Consider the following 23,131-nt stretch of genomic DNA (forward strand, 5'->3'; position numbering starts at 1 on the left):
GAAAATACAAGCAGGAACAGATACCCCCTTGTCTGCAAAACTTCAGAAACATAGGTTGAAGGTTAAGAAGGTCTCTTGAACAATTTCCATAACCAGCTTTCATTTTCAGGGCAAGGAAAGTACTGATTTCTGCCTGAGGAGTTAAAATAAAAGAAAACTATATTTAGGCCTATTCTTCTGCAGAGCACAATAAAATATGGAGATATTATATGTTTCAGGCCAACTTTGTGTCAAGATTCCAAAGCATAACTATAATTGCCGATTACCTTCATAAAGGATGTATCTTTTAACAGAACATTATTGACTACGATAAATTTGCCTAGCTTACTTTGGTGGAAGTCCATATAACATGGTGGATGAAGGAAATTGATATCTTGAGTTAAAGAGGCAGATGTAAGTCCCTGAACTGTTTTGTACCCACAATTATTCAACTTATTTTCCCAAGCCGTTTTCCTGCTAGTGCTTTCAGCTGATAAGAGTGCCTTAAAGGAATACTATCTTATTTCATACCGTGGATTTTATTTATTTGTTAATTTATTACATTTATATCTGTCTTTCTATATCACACTGCCTTTCTAACAAAAAAAACACACTACAATTTGCATAGATTGTAAGAGCCTGAGATAAGCAAATTGAACTCTCAGAGATTTTTGGCTTGTAGTGGCTAGAGCTGATGGAATTTTTGGACCAACAATGTACAGAAGGCCACAGTTGTCCACTCCTGGAATAGCCCTTATTTTGTTACATGGAAGAGTTCAAGCACAGTTACTTCGATGCTATAGCTGTGCATGTTGTTCAGTATTCCCTTGAGATTCCTCTGATCAGGAAGTCCCCCCCCCTAATGTTCTAACACAAAATCATGCTGCTTGTGCAGATGTTGCTATTTGTAAGTAGAAGGTTGGTTTTGATTTATGAACACAACCATTTGCACAACATGAAGTCTTGTGCATGCAGTGCAATCCTGCATTGCTATGCTGGGGGTGGGGCAAGCTCAAAGATGGCCATTGTTCCTGCCCCATCTGAGTGCAGACGTAGTTGCAGGAATCCCACCATGGTGCACTTCATAGCCCCCTCATGGAGGGATTCTGACCACAGCACACTGATGTGGTGTGGGACAGGGTGTCTTACACCTGAACTTCTCCCTATGAGTCCTACACAACTTTACAGACCTCCAGGGAAATAATAATAATGTTTATCACAGCTGGCATTTATCCCAATTGCAGGTTAATTCCAGAATGAAATCTGACAATTATTTTCAATCATATTAAAACTCATCTGGGTATCAAAGTGCAAGTATTTCCATCATTGCAATAATTACAGACAACTTCTGGTTGTCTAATTCTACAAGTTTTTTTAAATCTACCGGTATATTGCTTCTATGTTTCATAAGCACAAGAATACTTCTGAGTTGTTGAAAAACATCCAAAGTTTTCACAACTATGAAAAACTCTAGGCACAAATACTTAAAAATATATTAAAACTAAACTTAAGTTTCCGGCAGATACTTCAGTCAGATTTCAATCCAAAATATGGTAGCATAAAAGGTACAATAAAAATATCAAAAAGTATATTTAGAGTGGTCCATTGGTCCAGATAGGCGGGGTACAAATCAAATAAATAAATAAAATAAATAATTAATTAAATTCCAATAATTAAAACGCTTATAGCCTAAAGAAGTCATATTGGGGAAAAAACAAATAATACATCGCTAAAATATCAGAATTCTTAAAAATAAGAATACAAGTATATTAAAGAAAATATCAGAGTTCTTAAAAATAAGAATATATTAAAGATAAATACTCTTGTAGTCTCTTAGCATTTTAAGAACACACATGAAGTAATTCTAAATGTAAGCCAAAATCCAGCAGGCGGACACCATGATGATAAGCATTATCGTTGTTACTAACATTTGCAAAGCCTTGAGGAATAAAGGCATATAAAATAAAGGATCTAGTATACCAAGGTACTGTGAAAACAGAATATAATAACTACAGAGAATGCAAATTATTGGATATGAAAACTGCAATCTCTGTATATATTAAAAAACATAAAGCAAAAAGCAAAACATACTGATTATTATTATTATTATTATTATTATTATTATTATTATTATTATTATTATTATTATTATTATTATTATTATTATTATTATTATTATTATTATTATTATTATTATTATTATTATTATTATTATTAACCTGGGTACCCATTTTACCGACCTCAGAAGGCTGGAAGGCTGAATCAAGCTTGAGCTGGATACCTGAGATTGAACCCCAAGTCATGAGCGTAGTTTTGGCTGCAGTACAGTGGATTAACCACTGTGCCATGAGGCTCTATTAACAGATTGCAACATATATACACCTATGTTCAATTGTCACCAATGGAAAAAAATTATTTTGCAAAGCGAGGTTTTCATATAATGACCTTGTTTCCATATTTGGCTGGAGAGCTGGTTAATTATTTAACAATGACTTTCAGTAAACTGCTCTTCAATCTTGTTGTTTTTTTTTAAACAATGTACATTTGCAGGACTGCTTTTTCTATACCACTTTTTTCTACACTCTATGTGACCAAAGTTTCACACCTTGACAGGAATGCTCTATAAATGAAATTTGTCCCCTATGCTGAATAAAGGAGACTTCTACCCAATGACTGAGGATGGCACTGTATCCATTGGCCAGAATTCTTTCAGGATTGTGCACTGTAAATTGTATATACCATTTATTGTGCAAGTGGTATATACAATTGTGCTAGCTGCTATGTGTCCCCATTGTATGCTGAGTTGGACACTTGGTCATGTGTCCATGCATGTGAAAGATGACAAGAAACCTGCAAAAACTGCTTGTACAATATCTTTTTCATGAAACTTTTTTGGTCAATGACATATTTACTTCATTAAAATTAATTGATGCATATTAAAATAGGTGGTGGCGCTGTGGGCTAAACCTCAGAAGCCTGTGCTGCAGGGTCATAAGACCAAGCAGTCGTAAGATCAAATCCATGTGACGGAGTGAGCGCCCGTCACTTGTCCCAGCTCCCGCCAACCTAGCAGTTCGAAAGCATGCAAATGCGAATAGATTAATAGGCACCATCTCGGTGGTAAGGTAACAGCGTTCCGTGTCTAAGTCGCACTGGTCATGTGACCACGGAAGATTGTCTTCGGACAAAACACTGGCTCTATGGCTTGGAAACGGGGATGAGCACCGCCCCCTAGAGTCGAACATGACTGGACAAAAACTGTCAAGGGGAACCTTTACCTTTACCTAAAATACCCCACCCAAGTGCCCTTCCCTATGATCTCTATGACATGCCTTTATCTGATCACAAAACAATATATGCACTTTTTAGCAATGAGGTAATGTTGGTGTTGGAGGAGGCTCTTGAGACTCTCCTGGACTGCAAGGAGAGCAAACCTATCCATTCTGAAGGAAATCAACCCTGAGTGCTCACTGGAAGGACAGATCCTGAAGCTGAGGCTCCAATACTTTGGCCATCTCATGAGAAGAGAAGACTCCCTGGAAAAGGCACTGATGTTGGGAAAGTGTGAAGGCAGGAGGAGAAGGGGACAACAGAGGATGAGATAGTTGGGCAGTGTCATCAAAGCGACCAACATGAATTTAACCCAACTCCGGGAGGCAGTGGTAGACAGGAGGGCCTGGCGTGCTCTGGTCCATGGGGTCACAAAGAGTCGGACATGACTAAACAACTAAACAACAACAAAATCTTTGCTTTTATACCCTCATTCTGGATCTAAATAGGCTAGTAAGGTCAGTCAGGTGTTCTTATTTACAGGAAGTTTCAGGAGCAAAGTCTTTGTTTCGGCTGAAGACTTTGGAGTCATCATTATCATCTTAGAACTGCAGAGCTAGAAAGGATTCTATGGATCATTGAGTCCAGCCCCTGCCAAGGAGGCACAGCGGAGAATCAAATTCGCAACCTCTGACTCTGCATCCAAATCCCTAAACCACTGAGCTTTCCAGTGGTTCAGGGTGGGATCCTCCCCCTGCCCCAATTATACAGCAAATTTAGTGGCAATAAATTTGGTGAAAATTTTGTTCTTCCATGCCCGCTACTACATGATAGTCACAACTATTTATTTTCCCCTTCTCCCAAAATGAGTAAAATGCTACTTAGACCAACTTACTATGTGCAAAATGGATTTTGGCAAGTTATTACTTAGAAAATCTTGAGCTTCAGACATTTCAGAAAAAATGAGGAGGCAGCCTTTTTCATCATCTCAATCTGTCCAAATATAAAATAATTTATTGTTTTGCTGAAATGAAAAGTCCCTTTGGTATATTCTGGATACTGTGAATCTATTCACATCAAGCCATGAAAATGCTGAATATCTTTACCCGAGACTGTCAGCAGAAATACTATTAGCATTTTGTCTTGATATCTCCTTTGCTCTTAATAACATATTAGAATCCCAAGGATGGAAACATTCAGGGCACAATTGTATGTATAAAACCCATCCTCCATTTATGTTTCTTTTCTATGTGTTAGCATTTAAAATCATAGCAGAAGATTTTCTCCTTACAAAGGTTTGGACCAGAAGCTCTAGTGTAGTAAGGCACACAGGAAGACACCAGGAATAAGTGCAGATAATATTTACTTGCTGTACATATTTACATAGTGCTCACAGGAACATAAACCTAGGCATTCAGCAGTCAAACAGACAGAACGTAAGCATGACAATCAAAATAGAACTGTGAAGGGCACACTAACCAGCCTCTTAATTTATACTACCTCCAACCAATCAAATTAGTGGTTTACCACATAGGAGTTAATTCCACAAGGCTGTGTCCTTCTTGTCACTTAGGCAGTGACTAAATAAGTCCACCTGCACTAACCAATTGTTAATTACTTCTTCTTAAAGACTATGGATGCAGTTATCTTGCTCAGCTCTATGTTTACTTTAACCAATAGCTCTAACCTAGGGGGTGGCTAATTTTTAGCCTTCCACATGCTGCTGGATTGAACCATCATCCATCATCTTTGCCTCTACTGGCTATAACTGATGAGAACTGCAGTCCAGAGGCAGTGACAGATTTTACCTTCTTGGGCTCCATGATCACTGCAGATGGTGACAGCAGCCACGAAATTAAAAGACACCTGCTTCTTGGGAGGAAAGCGATGACAAACCTTGACGGCATCTTAAAAAGCAGAGACATCACCTTACCGACAAAGGTCCACATAGTCAAAGCTATGGTTTTTCCAGTAGCGATGTATGGAAGTGAGAGCTGGATCATAAAGAAGGCTGACCACCAAAGAATTTATGCTTTTGAATTGTAGTGCTGGAGGAGACGAGATGGATGTACAGTGTCATTGAAGCTACCAACATGAATTTGACCCAACTCCAGGAGGCAGTGGAAGACAGGAGGGCCTGGTGTGCTCTGCTCCATGGGGTCACGAAGAGTTGGACATGTCTTAACAACTAAACAACAACAACAACAACACCTCCCATAGTGCAAGAACCTTTAAATCCTCTATGGGCTTAATATGATGTGGCCGGGGATTCCAACAATATGCTGAAAATCGTTAGAACTGCTTGAAATGTTATGTAAACAGCTACAACATTGGTCCAAGAGATGACCAATACAACAAATTAAGGCACATGAAATGGCCACATTCTTGAATGTATGAAAAGAAACTGAAAATAGACAAAAAATGGCAATGTGATTTTTCTTATGTGTGTTTGATTTTTATCCAGTTAAATTTTGGCCATAGCATTCTTTAAGATATGTGTCATGCTTTTGTCTCTTCATAAGGGTGGTTTTGTCTTATTCCCATGAGATGAGGAAGGCTATTTGGGATCATATTGGAACACCTTTCATGGTGGATGTTCAGTTGATGAGATACACAGAGTGAGTGCTCTGTGAGGCAATCTCAGTCATCACACCCATCCTTCTCAATGCAGAAATAAGGGGTTACTTAGCCATTTTATGGTGGCCTGAGTAGCAATTTTGGGTTTGTATCTTGAATACAAGCACAAAAAGATCGTAGTGTGCTGCCACTTAGATTACCAGAGTTGGAAAGTAGCATAGACATCCAACAAGGTGAGTTATCATACTCTGGTGAGTACCATGAGGCACTTTATATTGAAGAGTCATTTGCCCTGCCTCTTCATTCTGGTTGTCTTAAAGGAGTTTGAGAAGGGAGCATCTCTTTGCCCATAGAACCTTTAGTATATCAAGTGATGGCTAGTGAGGGAAGACTGAAGAGGACAGGCGCTCCTTGGCTCACCTTCATGGCAGCCAGGTGATGAAAGGAGAGGATCAGCAAGTTATTTGATCTGTTTTGAGCCAGGGTGGCATTGCCCAGCAGGAGACCGTTGGGAGACTTCCCAGCAGCCTCACATAGCAACAGGGTGCATACACTCAGCCCTTGTATATTTTAAGCTCATTGCAGACCTTGTTTGTTGTAGTTAATGAAGTTCTGACTCTTTACCCAAGAATACTTTCTTACATTTTCTTTCCAGTCGTGAAACAACGAAAGTTCCACCACTGGGGATTTCTGCACATAAATGTCAGTTAAGATCCTATCATATCACCTTCTGACATTTGCTCTAGGCGTAGTAGCATACACAATACTGGCAAGAGTAGAGATCGTCCCTGTTGTCAAATGGCAAAAAGAAGCTGACTACTGTGCTCAGGAATTGCCTGTCAACTCCTGAATATTACCTCTGTGTTTGTTTAATATCAGTCTTCTCATGATATTACCAGCAGTCATCAAAGTTATTTATTACTGTCATTATATACTTCTGTCGTCCATGGAAACTTGGTAGAAAATCATCATCATCACCACCATCATCATTTTAGAAATGCAGTTGGAAAGGACCCTATAGATAATTGAGTACAGCCCCTGTCAGGGAGGCACAGTGGGGACACAAACTTCCAGCCTCTAAACCACTGAGCTATCCAGTAATTCATACAATGTTAGCAAAGCTGATGAGAATTCCGTTGTAGATTTAGATCTAAAAAACTGGAATCCTTATGTGGTATTTTTCATCACTGGCAAAATGATATTTTTGCGATATGACATTGTATATGAGGAAGCTATGAACTATAAAATTTAATTTGAAAATAATAAAATAATAGACAATGACAATAAAACTGTGTGGTGACAACTAAAGTAGAAGATATACTGTAGCTGAAGATCAACAAGAAACTGCTGCAGAGGGACGATATACTACTGAAGCTTATTTGAGAAGCGCTGTCTTCACCAGCTTATGAGCCTGGAGGGAGGGGGCCTGGCACACCTCGGATGGAAGTGAGTTCCAGAGAGATGGGGCCAGTACTGAGAAGATCCAGTTCCTAGCTGGCACCTTCTGGGCCTCTTCAATGTAGGTACTCGTAGCAACAAGACCTGTGAGGTGACACAGGTAGCAGTTCTTTGAGAAAGACACTGCAACATGTATCAACATCCCAAACTGTTTAGGGCTTTCTATGTCAACATCAGTGCCTTGAATTTGGCATGGAATCCTACACATTTTTTTTTTGGTCTTGTTTACTCCTGTAGGAATTTTTTTTATTCCAGTCGATTCTACTTACCATAACTATGAATTGGTTATTTCTTTGACAGTCCTTGAGCATCCTGTTCTGTTCCTTATCAGAGGAGTTAAAATGTGATTGCATCAGAAATCTTACACACACCTGTCTAGTAGTATGTTCCAACCGTATTTACTTCCAAACAGACATGCATAACATTGGACTGTAAACACTAGCTTTTTCCATTTACCTTTGCAGCACATGATTAAATTGGGATTCTTATTTGCATTAATTTGATATAAAGCAAGGACAGTACTACACATTATTTTAAATTAGAATATAAGAAGGAAAAAAAATGAAAGAGTATGTTTCAATTCAGACTATCTCCCAGAACATCAGTTATTTTGCCCCAAATGTTTACATTATAAGTGTAAATATGCTATCTTGTAACATTGCAGCACTGTATGCTTAATTATGGTCCAAGGGCCTGGTGATTTTATATACTGGTTATGATCCTTATTTTTTGTTTTATAAAACCTACCCCATTTATAAATAGAATCTGAGTATAATGATACAGAAAATGTCATATGTAGTATGCAGAAGGTGTGTGCATCTTCATTTTTCTGCCTATGCGTGTATTTCATTGAGATACAGTATTAGGTCTCTCTGTCATATCAGATTTAAAGCAAATCCTCAATGCGTGAGGAAGCATGATTGCAACAGTAATTATTTCAAAACAGCAGTTCTGTATCTGGTATTTCAATGGTGTTTTCAAATTCCTATGCACTCTTTATGTTTTTGGTAAACAAAAATCCTAATGTGCCTTCAGCACATTTATTTTAGAATTTTTTTTAAAAAAATTGTATTATATATACATTTCATTTATTGTTTCAGGAGGGTATTTTAATTTCACAGATCTTTATCCTGATAAACCAAAGTGGAGAAGCTAAGGATTCAAAATGAAGCTGTATAGTGCCTGGAGTTTTATCCTATTGAAGATTAACATACTGTCTATGGCTGGCACTCCTATGCAACTGGGGCAAAGTATGTGCTTCACCATTAGGGGTGGGTGGGCAGTAGAATAAATAAAAGTGTTTGAATGATTCAGCAAGACTGGTCTTCCAGCAGCACAAAAACCCTTGAAGCAAACCCACATAATTCTGCAGCAACGGATCAGGCGCCATGACATATGCCTAAGGTTGGGAGGAATTAGTGAGTTCTTACTAGAGCAAGAATGGTTACTGAATCACAAATGGTGTAAACAGTGGGAAAACACTTGCAGCCCACAAGCTGAGTTAAATGTCTGTGATGTTTTCAGATCCATATTCCAGTAATTCTTCAGGAGGAAATTTAAACTTTTCCATCCTTTCTTCTTGCCTTTGCCCATCTCCTCTTCATGGTGAACCTGAAAGTGTCTTTGGCCTGAGACATAGCAGGGCTAGTCACGTTTCATTTTCTAGAATGAACGACAAATCTGCCATTATATTTCAATATATTCAGTTCAGTATCTTTGCTATGAATGACGTTCTCCCAATGTAGATTGTGTATGACGGGGACTAGGGAAAATTACAAAGGACCAGAAGAGCCTTCACATTAGCGAGACTTAATGTTTTACCCTCTAAGCTCATAGTGGGAAGATTTCAACACATACTTATCTCGGATTGCCGGTGTCCGTGTAATGATGGCCAAGTGGAAACTTTAGGTCATATCTTACTGTACTGTCTTTTCTATAGAAATCTAAACACCAACCTCCTGAGCCCAATCATTCTCAGATATCCAGGGAGACCTGATTAATTTTTTACATCAAGCTACTTCTTTCCGATCAAGACTCCCTTATTACATGCTCTGCAGCAAAATTCCGTGCAGTAGCAATGGGACAGTGCTCCCTTATAGTCTCCTGAGTTCACAGGTTGACTGGTTTTAGCATGAGGGTGGTTTATTGTCGAGCGTAGAGAAATGTTGTGGTCCCAACCAAAGGGAGGCAATACTTACAGATCTTTACAAATATGTAGGAAGGACTCCCTATAACCCAAAAACCCTGTCCAAACCAGTTTGCCCTAGATGATCCAATGGTTCAAAGGATAGCTACTGTATAAAAATGCTGTATTTGATTCTCCCCACATTTTACAATCAATATACAAGTGTTTGTTGTACAGTTTTAAAGTTGCATTTTGTATATTTTAACCATATAATATGTTTTCTGAACTAGCTGTACACTTTTTTAATTGGATATTTTATATTTTAACCACATAATATGTTTTATGAACTGATTGTACATTTTAAACTGCATTTTGTATATTTTAGCCACATAATATGTTTTATGAATTAGTTGTATATTTTTAAACTGGATTTTGTATATTTTAGCCATAAATAAGTTTTATGAGCTGGTCACCCGACTCTAATAAATGAATAAATTAAAGGTAATTGAGGAAGCCACACTTGATGTATAGTTGATTGACCTTCATTGTTATTTTCCTATTACATTACATTTCCTCAATATGGCCATCTATAATCTATAATGGTCTTCCTGGCTCATAAATGTGTTTTTTTGTGGGAAGGAATGGGGGCATAGTGAGAGGAAACTAGGAATAAAGACTGTCTCTCTGCAGTATGGCAAGGTTCTAATGTGCTAAAAGAGGTAACGGTAAAACATTTGTGATAAAACACCTCCTTGTACTTCACAGTACTGGACATTTCCAGCCAGTCTCAAATCTTTCATTCTTCGTGCTGCAGTGTTTGGTAGACTCTCATCTCCCAGGTTCCTGAAGGAGGCAGATTTTCTAAACCAATTTTGGTGCAAGCTTAGTTGTGGGAGGGAAATGACTTTGGTTGTTTGGTGGATGAACTCTGCCAGAAACTATATAAGGAGAGTTCTTTCCTGTTCCTTCTGCTTGATATCTCAGTGGTTTTCAAAGACCCTGAATATGGTATCCTCCTGGTGCACTTCTCTGAGACAGGATTTAAGGTTGGACACTCCTGTTCAACAACAGCACAGCCATTGGCTGGTGGAGATCCCTCAAAGTTCTGTCTTCTCCTAAATGCATATTCATGAAAGTATCAGGACGTTTTGGGGATTTCTGCTATCCTTATGCCAGTGTCATCCAGCTTTAATTCTATTTTCCATTTGCCTTCAAAAAAAATTTGCCTTCATAAAACATATTTATCAGTGTCAGATGCCAATAATAGACTGAATTGTGGCAACAAAATTAAAGTTTACTCTGGATGAAACAAATGTGTTCATGGTCATTTAAACATAGACAGAGGAACAGGAATTTGTTGCCTTTTAGATGGGACTAAACCCAGGCTCATAGTACAGGTGTACTCCTGGATTTAACCATGAACCTGAATGCTTGGGTTTATGTGGTGATCATGAGTACATCTATACAATTAAATTTAATGTGCTCACTGTGTCTCTTTATGGAAGTGTCTGACCTAGCCATGGTAAAATATACTTGAGTACAATTCCATTTGGATTAATATAACACACTGCACAGAGAGCAACGTTTGAAAAGCATTTAGAAATTTCTGTGGCTCTAAATATCTATAGTCAGACTGTAGACTATGACTAGCTATAGGAGGCATGAGCTGTCCCTCAAGGAGATAAGAGGGAGGGCTTGTGGAGAAAGGGCCTTTTTGGCAGCTGCCCCCAGACTATGGAATACCCTCCCGACTGAGATTTGTCTGGCGCCGACGCTGATGACATTTTGGCAGGTCAAAACCTTCCTGTTTCAAAAGGCTTTTAATTGAAATAATATCAGCTGTGGGTCTGATGGCTATTTTTAGAATATATATTTTAAATTGCATTTTAATTATTTTGCCCTTTTAAATGTTGTAAGCCGCCCAGAGACCTCTGGGTAGTGTGGGCGGCATATAAATTAAATAAATAAATAAATAAATAAATAAATAAATAAATAAATAAATAAATAAATAAATAAATAAATAAATAAATAAATGAGCTTAATAGGCTGTTTCCAGGTACAAATCTACGTTTTGGTTATGACTTATAAAGCCTTGTATGATTTGGATCCAATCTACCTAAAAGACTGTATTCTCGTATAACAGCCTGCCTGGCTTTTGAGGTCTTTTGAAGAAACCTTCTCAATAATTTTGCAACCCTCAGAGGCATATTTTATGGGAATGCAAAAGAGGGTGTTCAAGTGGCTGCTGCCATGTTATAGAATACCCTTTTACTAGAGGATAGGGTAGTGAGCCTCATGGTGCAGTGGTTAAAACTATAACACTGCAGGCAAAACTCTGCTCACGACCCGGGTTCAACAATAAGTAGCCAGCTCAAGGTTCAGTCAGCCTTCCATCCTTGTGAGGACAGTAAACTGAGTACCCAGCTCATTGTGGTGGTGATGCAATTTGTAGCCTGTATAATCAAATTGTAAACTGCCCAGAGAGTGCTTTAAGAACTATGGGATGGTATATAACCAACACACTTTTTAAAAATCTTTGTTTTTCCTTCTACAAACAGGTGAGCTTTTGGCAGTCTATTAGCTGCTAGGAAATAGGCTTTTAACAGAAGCTGCTATACTGCTCTTATTCACATCCTTCTATAAGTTCTTATAACTTATTTATATTTTAATATGTTTTTTTATTTGTACATTTTTTAAAAAATCTTGTCTATCACTTTGAATCTCAGTCCTGTGAGATATAACTAAATAAATATTCCCGATACCAATTATTCCATTTTCTGAGTATGGTATTTTCTTGACGTTTCCTTCAACTTGGACAATCAGATGAACTTAATTACATATGCTCATCTGGCTAATGTCTTGCAACAGACAGAACCCAAGGGAAAGGTATGCAATAGTTTTATTTTCTCCCACACTTGCTCTTCTCTGTCTCTCCTCCTCCTTTCATGTGTGTGCACAAAAATATATGCATGTATAAAATGTTGTGCCTTCTCCCATAAGTTTAAATATACTGATGTTAAGATGTTTTTTAAAAAGCATCACCCCTGCTGAAATACACTTTCAAGACAGGTCTTTCCGTTATTACATTGCATGAATATCTTTCAACTATTTCTGATGAAGCAAACCCACAAGAAATTCTAGTAAGTCTATTACACGCTTTACAGAAAAGGGAAAAGATTTTCAAAGCATGAGCCTAATTACATTTATTTACATGACCTGGAAGTTAAAATTGTTTTTGTGTTTTATTACACTCTTCATCTCCCAGCAAGCTTTAATGGACTCCCAACTCAAATGGTAAAAGCTCTTGTTTTGTTCTCTAAGTATATCATATTTGAACAGCAGATCAGGAATAGCTGCGACTTTCTCTTCCCTCAACTCCAGTTTCCATGACTGTTTGTGCACTGGGTTCAAAATAGTATTCTGTATGACTCTGTAGCTAAATATCCTTAATAAAATAGCAGTTACTTCTGTATTACACCCTGTATGCCCTTTTGCCTCATGAATTTTTGGCATGGGCTGGAGAAGTCCTGTTGAAAGCTTTACAGATGTAAGAGGGAATAGGCTGTTTGTTGGACAATTGCAGCCTTCTCAAACTGCAAGAGGAAAATGTATGTACACTTAAGAACCTTTTGTGATTTTGCAGCCATTTCCCCTATGCATATTTATTTTCATGATTAGAAGCCCTATTTCTGATTTGCAAGCAGGAAGCTATCCATTCAGTGCTTCTGCCATTTTAAGAGTTCACCTGATATCTCCATGACAAATCTGGACATACTACCAAAGACAACTCCCAGCAAACACCTTGCTTCACTGACAGCTTCAGTTGCACTGAGTTCTCTTATACTGCTTGCTCAGGACTACTCCCTCTAAACTTCAGCTCCCTTTCCTCTACATTAGAAATCTTAAAAGGAATGTTGTCTGGCCAGCAGCCTTTTAATGTTTTTTTTAAAACCAAGGTTAGACTGGGCAGCTGTTTGAAGAGAACAGGGATTCGGACCTTTAGGACTTTGGGCCCAATCCATCCCTCTTAGGGTCCCCATTCTATCTTTTTGGGGAGACTGGTTCCATCCTCTTTCCTATGACACCATTATTTTATGGTTTCCCAGTGTTTGTATATTTTTATCCCCATTCTGAAAGGTTGAATGCCTTTCTTTAAGGCTTAATTATAAACAATGGAAGCTTTAAACTAAAACGTATGAGGGTTCCCCACCACCTTTGGTCTTGCCTGTTTGCTTGCCACTACAGTTCAGTTCTTGAGAACTTCTCTGGAACTGAATTCAGCTCTTGGACTCAGAGAGTCTCTGCTGGAAAGCTCAATGGCTTAGGCATCTGGTTGGGAGTTCAATTCCCCAGTCTGCCTCCTTGACAGACTGGATTCGATGATCCATAGGGTCCCTTCCGGCTCTGCAGTTCTAAGGTTATTATTATTATCCTTCAAACAGAGGGTGTGTTTAAGTACAGGACTGCCCTCTGACAGCCCTTTCAATAGCAGTCTGCCCTCTGCCAAATAGGACACATCGCCATTCTGTCTAAAGCTGTTTAGGGGTTCTAACTGTACCTCAAATTGGCTGCTCTGTTGTGCTACCTGCAAATAATATTGTGAATTTATAAGATGACATATTTGATCTCCTTTTTGATGAGTTTTGGAGAAAGAAACTTTTTCTGGATTGGCCATGTGCTTGAGCAAAAATACGTGGCAGTATTTTGTGACTACCCAGGACCATATGAAAGTTCAATTGATCTTTGTACTTTTATTTTATTTTATTATTATTATTATTTGCCTTTTCAAACAAAGAGACCTGAGGAACTACATATTTAGGCTCATGTCCTTTTATAAAAGCTGATCACTTGGTTCATTAAAATACTACTGAATATGTTTTACTAGTATTTGTATTTTACTGGCACCATGAGTTTGCTTTTTAGCTCTTATCAGTATTTCACCATTTAATTGCTTTTTTTCCTGGAGGTTTAAATGCTTTTATATGCTCCAGAGCAGCCAAGAAATGTTCTTTCGAGCCACTTTAAACTGTGCTAGCATGATTTCCAGTTGCATTGTATACATTAGCAGTGATAAGGGCATCGCCTAATCTCCAGGGTCATCTCTTCCTACAGTAGTAAAATAACTTTAGCATGTGTAAAGTAGTTTGAGTTGTTTAATACAAAAAAATCCTGACAGTCATATATAGACTGTGTATGTACAAAGAGACGGAGAGAAACGCTAAGCTTATGATTTGGGGAAAGCATATGTTTTATGCATTTGCATTTTTTTTAAAAAAATAAGCCAGTTTTGTGGAATTTGTTTTCGAACATGTACAAAAGTATTTACAGGAAAAAAAGACAATATTTATATAGCCATTATTCTGAGTGCATGGCATGTGTGTTTTCTGTAAAAAGTTTCTCTCAAATGCTCCTTATAACGTATCTGGAACAGCCCAAGACTCAGCAAGCTCTACTGATTTCAACCAGCTCTTTAGGTGCATGCTAGTCACATATTATGAGATCTTTCTGTTTGTGTGTGAGAGAGAAAAGGGGGGAGGGGGAGAGATTTCATAGCTTTCTGGAATAGATTTGACAGACAGTGAATGGAGGATAACATGATTTACATGAATGTATAGGGTTTTGTTGCTCTGTGTTGTCAAGAATATTTCCACATGCCAACGAAAACACCCCAGACTGTCTATGTGATCTGCTAATAAGTACCAAGTGATTCTAATAAACATGTTCTTATGCTCCTTATTTGTAGCACGTGAGAAAATTTTAAGGGAAAAGCCAAGGAAAATGCAAATCTGGAGTGAATTTTCATCACCCATCATGGGTTTTGCTGAGAAAACAGGCTTTAAATGTAAACAACATCTGTATTTTTTCCAGTGCCTTTTAAAAGAAGGTTGAATAGCTTGCCCTGACTGTAAAGCAATGGAATTCTTAATCTCCTTCTCTTGCATGGATTTACACAGAACGCAGGATTCCCAGTATAGTTAAGCACACATCTTTCAAAAACTTCTGCTATCTTTCCCTTAAACAGGCTTTCCAAATGTAGATGCCTGTGAAATGCACTTTCATTCTCTGTGTCGATGCTTTAACTTTAGTCTGACTTTAATAGGCTGAGATGATTTCAGCTTATAAATCTTCAACCGGGAGGATAAAGTTCAAGTAGATAAAATCAAACAGATGTTGGTGGGAGGATTTCTCCCTGACCCATAAAAGTGTTATCATCAAAGCCTGGAATCATTTGTTTTGAATTATTACATTGTTATCAAAAGGACTGTAGCAGACTGTTTGTTGAGAAATTGGATCTGTTTATCTGAAAACAGGACCAAGATGCCATTCTAAGATGTTCCTGGGAAAGTGGAGTTTAGCTGATGGCTGACACGGTAGGGTAGCTGTGAGACATATTGATTGACAGCTGTCAACAAAATGGTCAAATTTAGCAAGTCTTCTGACATGAAAATGAAACATTTCAGTGTTAGAAAATGCACATCTTTCCCTGGAAACAAACAAAATCAAAATCACTTTGTTATTATGGGGAAAGTGTTGTGCCGAAAATCAAAGAATGGAATAATCTGTTTATGAATTAACAGTTCCCTATTTTCATTCTGAAAATGATCTAGACCAGTGGTTCCCAAACTTGGGTCCTCAGATGCTCTTGGACTACAACTCTCGGAAATCCTGCCAGCACAGCTAGTGGTGAAGGCATCTGGGGTTTTAGTACAAGAACATCTGGAGACCCAAGGTTGGTATCTGATCTAGGTGTTCTGCTGCTTCAGAATGTAATGGTCAGAATTTTACTAATATGACCAGGTAGAATCCTGCCACATTAGTGCTGGACCTCAGTTCAGTGCCTGAAATCCATCAGATCAGTCACAACCAAAGCAGGACCACTGAATCAATAAAACTAGCATAGGTGTTAACTCACCAAATCCCCAGCTTTGGTAAGGCTACTCTAGTGACTTTCTGCTCGATTTCAGCCACTGTGTTGGTACTTTAAAGCCCCTAAAAGAACCACATACCTGAAGCATCTGTATCAGCTTGCCTGTGCCGTGATTTCTCCTAGTGCCCTCAATAAATACAAGATGCTACAACTAGGGTAGTTATAGTAAAATCTCTCTCTCTCTCTCTCTTTTCAATGCATTCACATATTTTGAATCCCAAGTTTCTTCCATTCCAGCTAGAGGGAAAAAAAAACATAAATCAGAATTTTGATAAATACTTCAAAAATAATCTGAAATGAAATTCTACTCCACTTGGTGCCAGGAAAAACCATTATTTATTTCTTGAAAAATCTTCCAACCTGCCCTATATCAACAGCTCTCAGAACAGGGCATGACCACATTAGAGAATAATCACAACAGAAATACTTCAGAACAATTAAAACAATATAAAACAGTTCAATCGCTTAAAACAAGATTAAAACCGATGGAAGGATTAACTATGAAGTCAGAGTCTCTATAATTACCAAATGCCCGGGTGAACAGACAGGTGTGAACTTGGCATTGAAATAAAAATAGTGTTGGCACCAGCAAGGCTTCCAAGGGGAGAGCATTCCATAATTGGAGCACTATAGCTGCAGAAGCCTTCTCCTGTGTCTCTACATGATGTACAGCTTCCAACAGAGAGAGAGAGACAGAGGAGGGCTCTGCCAGCAGATTTTAATGATAGGGAAGATATATAGCTACTCCTCACATGGAAAGAGTGATGTCTCTGCTCTCAGAGAGAGGGGGAAAAAAAGGGGGGTGTATGGCAAAGATAATTCAGCATTGACATAACTAAATATGCAAACCTAGACATTTTTTAGACTCAAGGTGTGATCACATAGGCTTGTAGCTCACATTTTGGACCACTTGTGACATGGTCTGATGAAAGTGATTTCCTGATGATTACATGATGTACAAGAATTAGTGCATCATGGATCTTTTTGGTCCAGCAGAAAGGCTGTTACTTTTGGGGGCTGGGCTAGAGTGATGTAGTGTTTTCTAGTGCAATCAGATGCACACCTTTCTTATCAGACACATGAAAAATGGATCAAGTTTGTTTTCTGTGGCTCTGTAAGGTAGGAGGACCCAGACAAGTGGATTCAAAGTAGGAGGAAGGATGGTTTGACTAAAATTTAGAAAGAACTTCCTGCAAGTGTGCTACTTAGTAAGGAGTATGTCACCTTATAATGTGATGGCCTCTACTTACATTTTTTTAAAATCAAAGATAGCGTTATGGTTAGAGAACTTTCAGCTGGTCCTTTTTGCTTTAGCAGGAGTTGGGCCAGATGATAAATCGGAACCCTTTGGAACCTACAATTTAATGATTCTATTATTAAAAATCTCTTAATTAAAGCATAAGACAAAAAGACAAAATTAAAAACACAAAAATGAAATGCACAGCCACAGTCTGTTTAGCCCTTTCAAACACAGACCAGCATACATAACAAATCCTGCCTGAATAAAAACCTTTTTGCCTGCCAATGGAAGGATTACAGAGCAGGAATGAACCTAGCAGGGAGATCCAGAAACTGGGAGTGGCTTCCAAGAAGCTGTAGTCAAACATCTGGAGGACATCAGATTGTAGAAGGCTGATGTACAATATGTAGAAGTAGAAGTAAATCACTCTTTTAAATCCTACAACTACTGCACAAACCTTCCTGTACTTGAAAATAAAATGTCCCATAAAATTAAGACTTTGCCTCCAATAGAGACATCCATAATGCCCTCTTCACTACAAGAAAGAGTGCAGTGAAAAGTGAAGGATATTTCTAATTATATTACCTATATATCGCCAGTCTGTGTGAAATCAAGACATTATGATAGAGACAGATGAATTAATCTCTTCTAAAGTTTTTATAATCTTAGTAGTAGTAGATTTTGGGAGGTCATGAAACAGATCAGATGTACAGGGGAAAAGAGATTTAACCGTTTCTCACCAGTTGTTTTCCTAATGAAATTCACCCTCCTTCCAGCTGCTTTATGCCCTTTTGGGAAAGTAAATAAACATACAGGTGTGTGATATGCCTATATTTTTTTTTCCTAATTGGGGATGCAAGTTTCAGCTGGAAAGTGTCAGGGGAGGAAAGAGTTAATCTCCCTGCCCACCAAACTACTGTTCCAAGCTTCCTCCTTACTGCAGCTATTGCTAAAACAGTTTAGAGACATGAATGCTTTTAACCTTTTCCTTTCCTGCTTTGCTTTTAAGGAAAATACTTTTTCAGGAGCTGGTATTCTCTTCTGTGGGGGGGAATCCCTCATTGGAACCAAAGGAGAATTTTCTAGCATTTGAACAAGACAACAAGGAGTTATTTCCTATCTCCATGCTTCTGGTTCTGTTAATTGTGAACCAGTCATACTAATTAAAAAACAAACAAAAAAGTATTTGGTTATTAAACACCTTGATGCATTTAATATCAAATCTAGTTTGGGTCTTATTCATTTTATGTACTCAGTACTGTCAGAGCTTTTACCTTTTAAACAAATTTGAAGCCAGCAATTTCTATTTGGTAAGGGCATAATTAAATGACTTAATATTAGATAAGATGAACTGCTTTTTGTTGTTTTTTTAACAGAAAAACTTTCTTCAGCAAAAAAGAGCTTCCTGGATGTACTGTGGTCTTATAATTTTCATATCCCATATGCAGCTCCTTCACATGTCCATCTAATCTAGTACTGTTTACTTTGACTGGTGGAATCTCTCCACAATCTCAGTCAAATCTATTTGCCATAATTTGATCCCAGAATCTTTTAATGGAAGATGCTAGAATTTTTCAACTTTCTGTACATAAAACACATATTCTATCAATGAGTTATGACACCCCCCTTGCATTGTAGTTTATTGAGCTGAATGGTTCCACCTTGGAGAAAATAGAAGAGTTTTCTATATTTAAAAGTTAGTCTTCTCAAGATATCAGATTTTGCATTTCCTCTATACTATGTTGGTAGCATGAGTGCTGAGAAACCTATATTAGACATAGTTTCTGTGCTGCACAAATAAATAGAATAGGTCAGAAAAAGAAAGAACACAATTTTCTGGTTTTTTTTTTTTTTGCAAGAGTTGAATTTATAGGTAGAATGAAACCACTAATTGAATTTTCATGCAATACAAAATGTTCTGCTATATAATTGTTACTTTTCATCATGTTATATTCATATGAAGGTGATAAAGCATCATAAAAAATAAAGAAAGAACTAATTTCAAATAATTTTAAATGTTGGTTTTCTATTTATGTTAGAGACTTCGTAAAGGCAAAACAAAAACTTATAGAAAAAAAATCTTTCTGAAAGCTTTACTCCTATAAAACTGTGTTAGGAATCACTCCTACTGAATTCAGTTGGGTTACGGAGAAGACATGCACGGGATGTAAATGAATGTTTACAATGTAAAAAACAGTAATGAAATGATGTTTCAGCCAAGGCCAACAGATTGTGGACTTGCTGTTTCTATACCTAGCAAAATTTTACTTTTCTAAAACTGTTTTAACAGCTGTAGCTATAGGTAGAGTTATATCCCCCTTTAAAATATATTAATTCTAGTATTTGTATGGATTCTCAGTGTGGTCTAGTGCAGTGGTCCCCAACCTTGGGCCTCCAGATGTTCTTGGACTTCAACTCCCAGAAATCCTAGCCAGCAGAAGTGGTGGAGAAGGCTTCTGGGAATTGTAGTCCAAGAACAACTGGAGGCCCAAGGTTGGAGACCACTGGTCTAGTGGATAGAATTATGGACTAAGATTCTGGAGAACAGGATCCAAATCCCCCGAATCCCCACTTGGCCATGGAAACTCACTGGGGGAGTGGAACTGACAATATGTAAATATCTGACTTACCTTGAAAACCCTGTTAGGGTTGCTGTAAATCAGTTCCAACTTGACAGCACAGAACCCACACGGTATTTGTATATAATATCTGGCTGTTCATAACATGGGGCTACATATTAAATTGGACTACCAGCCGCCTAGAGTGGTCTGGTAGTCCAGATAGGCGTGGTATAAATCAAATCAATAAATCAATAACTAACTAACTAACTAACTAACTAACTAACTAACTAACTAACTAACTAACTAACTAACTAACTAACTAAATAAATAAATAAATAAATAAATAAATAAATAAATAAATAAATAAATAGGTTCTAGGTTTCTGTGACAGCCCTGAAGTGTGTCTGTAAGCATTTTCAATTCCTGTCTGTCTTCTGCCCTTAAAAGTCTCTTAAAGTGTATGCAAAATTTCCCCTTAAGCTTGCGATGTGCTGTCCATGTGTTGACAAAACAATATCCCAAGTATTTCTGACATCATGCCACTGGTTTTGGTTTAAGTCATAAGCCTTTAAATGAAAAGCACTGTATGTTGAAATACTGCTTACTGCTTTTTTTTGGGGGGGGGGTCAACCTTAACAATTAACAAGAATCTCCTCTGACCCTGTTGACAAAGTGTGCATGCCTGTGTTGAGTGGAGAATTGGAGTTCTGCGAAGAAAATGTTGTGGCAGAGAACAATGGAAAATCATTTGAATGGTATACTGAAAAATATTGCTTCCTTTCTTAACATGTAGGAAAATTTTAGTTGCTATTCATTCAGAGCTTGCTCAATCATTTGGCTGAAGCAGCAGCGGCAGAAACAACAACAATAATGATAAAAATCCATGGAGATAGAATCACTGCTAAACACAGTGTGAATATTCAGTGAATATATCCAAAAGGAATTTGAAATTGACAAATATGCAGCTCTGTCTATGCACCATGGCAAGACTCAAAAACTAGATGGAATAGAGTTAAAAATGGCAATATTATAAAATAACTATCAAGCAATGAAAATAATAATTGCCTGGGAATACTAGAAGCAGATAACATTGTGCACACAAAAGTTAAAGAACTGACAGAAAGGGAATACACCAAAGGACTGTGAAAAATCTTAAAATCAAAATTAAATGGGGAAAATATAATCAAAGCCATAAACACATTGGCCGTTCCAGTAATTAGATACCCAGCTACAATAATAGATTGGACCCAAAATGCATTTTTTATTCAATTTAGAAGAATTGGATTTAAAAAACACAGAAACTAATGAACATGCATCACGCAGTACATCCAAAAAGTGACATGGATGGATTATATTTACCATGAAAAATTGGAGGCAGTGGAATACTGCAAATAATTGCAATAATTAATTATCCTCTACTACCTCCAATCCAATTGGAGGTAGTAGAGGGTGAAAAAAGAAGCCTGGATAAAGGAGAGAAAATTTACTCAGGCAGCGATAATACAGCATATTTTGAAAACAATAGAAATAAAGGCCCAATATAAGAAAAAACAATTTGGAAATAAATGAAACAGCTGAAAAAATAAACCACTATATGGACAACACCTGAGAAATATTGATGGAAAGCATGATCATAATTCAACATGGACATGGCTAAAACTGGGGATCCTTAATAAAGAAACTGAAGGCTTGATTTTTGCTGCACAAGAACAAGCACTCCAAACCAACGTAATGAAAGCTAAGATCCATGGAATTAGTGCTAACAGCAAATGTCGACTCTGCCAAGAAAAAGATGAACTGTGTCACACCTCATCTGTGAATGACCAAAGATTGCGAGTGGCAAAATTAGTGCACTGGTCATTATGCAAAAAAATAAAAATAAAAAAAATAACTTGCCAGCCTCCAGAAACCCATGGGAACATCAGGTAGAGAAGGTGTCAGAAAATGAGGAAGTCAAGATTTTGTGGGATTTCCGGATGCAAATGGACAGAGATCTTCAACATAACGCACCATACATAGTAGTAATAGAATGAAGAAATGTCTGGATCATTGACATTACAATTCCAGGGGAAGCCAGAGTTGAAAATAAAGAACTGGAAAAACTAACAAAATGCAGAGACCTGGACATCAAAACATCTCACTTGTAGATGAAACACACTTCAGTAGTCCCCATAGTCATTGGGGCTTTGGGAACATTATCAAGAAATTTCACACAGTACTATAAGCAGCTGCAAATCTCAGAAATCATACCACCATCAGAGCTACAAAAATGGCAGTACAGTATTAGGAACAGCATGCATACTGTGCCAATATTAAACAGATACTTAGGTTTTGGTTAAAACTTGTATCGTTATATGATACCAGTCAATGTTTTTATAGTTTTGATTGATTGTGCCTGGTGTTTCATCATCATCATCATCATCATCATCATCATCACCTTTGAACTACAGAGCTGGAAAGGACACTATGGATAAATAAGTTCAGACGCTCTCAAGAAGGCACAGTGGGGAACTGAACTCCCAACCTCAGGTGCTTCAGCCAGAGACCTAAACCAGTGAGCTATCCAGTTGTTTGTAACCAGTCAATTTTGCCTGAGCAGTGATGGGAACAACCCTTACCATTTTTATTATTGCACTAACCAGTTGGTAGTACTCTCAGTTTGATATCAGCTGATACTTCAACTAGTGCAATAGAAAGGGATTTAGCTTTGATTATATAAAGGCTGTGTTGTTTCTTTGTACTTTATACAGAAATCTGTGAGTTTTGGGTAAGGTAGGAAGCAGTCTGGGATCCAAGCGGGCTTGTATTTTTAGCGATTGGAGACCTTCATTTGCATTTCATCTCAGCAGGCGTTGCTAGATATACTCTGATTAGAAAAGGAGATGATTCACCATTTGGGCCAGTTGTCCTGCATTGTGAGTCGTCAAAAGTTGATGACTCATGAAGCACAAAGTTGCCCCCGTAAAGCAATGAATAACAAAGTTATTTGTCAA

At 37.7% G+C, this 23,131-nt stretch overlaps 1 long non-coding RNA gene across 1 annotated transcript in view; it reads left to right on the forward strand.

Moving 5' to 3' along the window:
- The window catches only part of LOC144583198 (uncharacterized), a 49,509-nt gene extending 27,820 nt beyond the window's left edge, over positions 1 to 21,689 (forward strand). The window contains exon 7 of the long non-coding RNA XR_013536863.1: positions 8,406 to 21,689. This is a non-coding gene — a long non-coding RNA (uncharacterized LOC144583198). The remainder of the gene's footprint in view (positions 1 to 8,405) is intronic.
- The last annotated feature ends 1,442 nt before the right edge of the window (positions 21,690 to 23,131 follow it).

The sequence above is a fragment of the Pogona vitticeps genome, chromosome 5, assembly GCF_051106095.1.
Source record: "Pogona vitticeps strain Pit_001003342236 chromosome 5, PviZW2.1, whole genome shotgun sequence".
NCBI lineage: Eukaryota > Metazoa > Chordata > Lepidosauria > Squamata > Agamidae > Pogona > Pogona vitticeps.